At 38.8% G+C, this 4081-nt stretch overlaps 1 pseudogene; it reads right to left on the bottom strand.

Annotated features, from left to right (window-relative positions):
* Window positions 1-1732: 1732 nt before the first annotated feature.
* LOC108491323 lies at window positions 1733-2365 on the bottom strand (annotated as a pseudogene).
* Between the last annotated feature and the right edge of the window lie 1716 nt (window positions 2366-4081).

Here is a 4081-nt window from a genome sequence, read left to right as displayed (position 1 = left end):
AAAACCTCATTTAATTTTATGTCAAATAGGGTTTATACTGAGTACCATATTTTATAACTGTAATAATTCAACTATAAACCTAAAAATTTCTGCTAATTTTGAAAGAGATGCATCTTAGCTCAGGAAGTTGTTATGAATACGTCAATGCTGTTGTAATAAAATGTTTCTTCTATGTATGTGGTTATTAAATAATTTTAAAAAGTCAAGTTTGCGTGTATGCAGGTGTAGACTCACAGCCATGTAGACATTTTTGCAAGTTTTAGGCATTGACTGGTTCACAACTATGTAAGTAGCCCCCGATAAATGTATGAAGATGGATTTGTTGTGACTGGAGACATCACTCAGCTTCATATTTGCTGCTCCTCCAGAGGACCCAAGTTCAGTTCCCAGGATTCATTCCTGTGACTGACAACCACCTGTAACTCCAGCTCCAGGGAATCTGATAATCTTTTCAGGTCTCTGTGTCAGCAACAGCATACATGCAGTATATAAACACAAACTCTCTGTCTCTCTGTCTCTCTCTGTCTCTCTCTCTCTCTCTCTCTTTCTCTCTCTCTCTCACACACACACACTGGGTGGGGTAAGAATTTTTAAAATTCTTTATTAAGATAGATTTGGACATATTATTTTTGAGCTGTTGTTGCCATCCAAATTAGGAGATAATGTTTGTAGAAATCTCTCAAGATAATCACGCAACAAAACCCAACACAGTTCATTGATGGTCATTCCAGGACAGTTTTTTCCTCCTTATCAGCAAAGTGGACAAAACTGATACTTATTACTACTTTGTGGATCCTGGATATCTAAGTGTTACAAAAGTTTTCATAAATCTCAACTCCAGATACATCATGGACAATGCATGATGCAGGCAGCTCTAGGATTTACTGCCACTCCTCTGAGGTGTTGTGTTTGATCTTTCACATAGAGAAACTCTCTCAATTTTATTATTATTCATTTTATAGGTAAAGGTATCAGACTAGCACTTCATATGAAAAGTGGCAAAGCATAATGAAGTCACTAAATGAATGTATGTAGTAAATTATTCATAATAGCTTGGAGGCACAGGCAGGCTGATCTCTGTGAGTTCGAGGCCAGCCTAGTCTACGTAGCAAGTTTCAGGTTAGGAGGGACTACAGTGAGACTCTGTCTCAAAAAGACCAAACCAAAAAAAGAGATCTAAAACCTGACAAATTGGAGTAACAGCAGCAGAACATAAAAACACACACTCACCAAAGATGAGATCAGCTATCCGTGCCAAGAAACAACCAAGGACACAACTCCAAATGCCTAGGTCTCTTCAGAAAAAAACACAAGCAACATAAAGAACCAATACAATATGTCACCTCCAGAATTTAGCACACTCATGGCAAAAATTCCTGAGAAAAGCACTGATAAATAATTACAGGGAACTGAAAGAAGAAAGGTATAAATTTGAATGAAAACCATGAGCACACAAACTGTTGAACAAGATAAGTAAAACAATTCAAGACATGAGATTAGAATTCACTAAAGGTATAGAATCTCCAAGGGAAAGCCAAACAAACAAAACTAGAAGTGAAAAGCTTATGAAGTTATTTACAAACACACACTGAGCCCAATAATATTCTAGTGAGCTCTGTAAGCTTTCTGATTCATAAATCAGGCACAGTCTCCCAGGCAGATGGAGGAAGTGTGCAGGTCCAGGACTCTGTGGGTTGGAAGCAGCTGGTGGGACCTTGAATGGGGGTTTTGTTCAAGTGTGAAGCACTGTGGGAGGAACCTCAAGATAATGCTGACAGTAATAATCTGCCAGATCTTCAAGCTGGACACTGATGATGGTCAGAGTGAAATCTGTCCCAGACCCACCGCCTATGAAGCGATCAGGGACCCCAGATTCCCATGTGGATGCCTCGTAGATCAGCAGTTTGGGAGCCTGTCCTGGTTTCTGCTAGTACCAGGCCAAGGAGTGGCAAGTACCAATTGAAATACTCTGGCTGGATTTGCAGTTAATGGTGACCCTCTGTCCTGCTGAAACTACTAGAGAGGGAGGAGACTGGGTCATAATGATGTCCCCACAGGCACCTATAATTAGGAAGAAACAATGATTGCAGACACATACACAGACACACAAACTCATCTATAAATATATACATATATAGAGATATTTTATAATAGAAGCATTGGAATTTGACATTTACAATCTATAAAAGTATTATGAAAGTATTCACATTGTGTTCATATAGGAAATAGTAATTATATCTCATTACATCTTATAATTATCCATATCTCCTTAATAATATTAATCTAAAGATACTGTATCAGTTTTAAAATTCTCACCAGGCACCCAGAACAGCAGGGCCGTGAGGACCTGGGTCTGTGGCACCATCTTGCTGTATTTTTCTTTCTGATGCACCTCAGTTTTCACTAATCAGGCCTGGTTTATAAAATCTGAGCAGCTGGGCTGGGCCTGGAGGGGACTATGCAAAGCAGTCAGCAGATATAAAGGCAGATTGTTGGGCATGAGGGAACCTGGTGTAAATCAACACCTGAAAATACTGTCATAGAAAGTGAAAGTAATGAGTGGAAAGGAAGCAACATAGAAGCTGAAGGTGAACTTAGAGCCCTGAAACCAGAGCTACTAGATCCGCTATGACATGTCTTCATTTAAAACCTACAATACATTCCAGTGCATTTAGTTCTAAAGAAATGATATAATAATGACCTCAACTCTATGATCCTTGGAAAATATAAAGCATGCAAAAATCTCCAGCAAGATCAAAAGAAATGAGAAAATATAGGGAAATTAAGAGGATGAGGAGAGAAAGGAGGGAAGGATGGGAGAACAGGAGGTCTGGAGGAAGGTGGTTTAGCTGTGAGTTAAAAAGGGGGAAAAATGGAAAGACAAGCAAGCAGCAACTGTTTATGACTTTTCAAAAATTTCATACAATACATTGATCAAATGTAGATTTCCATCCCCCATCTTCACCCTCTACCAAAACCGGCTCCAATTTCACCTCTCTCTCCCTTTCTTTTTCTCCCCTCAGACAGAGAGACACAGACAGACAGACAGACAGACACACACACAGATACACACACACACAACACAGAAACACACACATACACACACCCATAGACAATCACTTATTTAGCACTGAAAAGAGATGCTGTATGCTGGAACTGCAATGCGGATTTCAGTCTTGCAGTGTCTCAGGATAGTTTGAGTCTAATCCTCACATTTATCTGGACATTTATCTGAGATGATATCTATGCAAAGGATGCAATAGCTGAGGTGCTCAGGGACACTAAGTTGAATCTCCCTGCCTCCAAAACTGTAACAATTAATCTATCATGTTTTCAGCCAACATGTTTGTGGTCCTTTAAAAATGACAGCCCCCAAAATCTAATGGACCTTGCAATAGGTTAGAAGGCTATTTTGTAGAAAAGATACAATCAACGATTTTGTCATATTTTCTTTTAAAAATAAAAGAATATTAGGCCAGTAGTGGTAACACATGCCCAGCACTTGGGAGGCATAGGCAGGTGGATCTTTGTGATTTCAAGGCCAGCCTGGTCTACACAGTCAGTTTCGGTCAGCTGGGACTACAAATAAGTAAATAAATAAATATAATAAAACAAAATAATATGGGCATTTTGAGGCCTGAGTCTCTACTACATATCGTGAAAAACAACTGTGTTTATTTTAGGACTACTTTATATTTTTAAGTTGCTGTTCTATAAGTGTCTAATCTAAAGAACCGATAATAAATGAAATTTGAGTTCACTACAGAAGTCACAAAGCAAATGTATAAAGTTTAGCAAATGACTAGATGACAGGACAACTTGATGTAACCTGATTCTGACAGAGTTCCTCATATTTCATATTCTGGACCTTAGACCCTGGGAGCTTTCCCAGTTCACATACTATTTGACTCACTCATATGATGGTATCTTCACAGCTTGTAGGGGATAGTTGGATCTGATCATCTCTACTGGCTAGATTTCAAAGTGAAAGAAAGTGCTATATTTTCAAGATAGCTAGACAGTTACTCATTTGAACTCACAACATGGTCAGAGTATGAATAAGGCCCACCTAAGCTCAAGC

Source organism: Nannospalax galili, unplaced genomic scaffold (assembly GCF_000622305.1).
Source record: "Nannospalax galili isolate Female #2095 unplaced genomic scaffold, S.galili_v1.0 scaffold4340, whole genome shotgun sequence".
Classification (NCBI taxonomy): domain Eukaryota; kingdom Metazoa; phylum Chordata; class Mammalia; order Rodentia; family Spalacidae; genus Nannospalax; species Nannospalax galili.
Note: the sequence above shows the minus strand (reverse complement) of the source record. Positions and strands in the feature narration are given on the sequence as shown.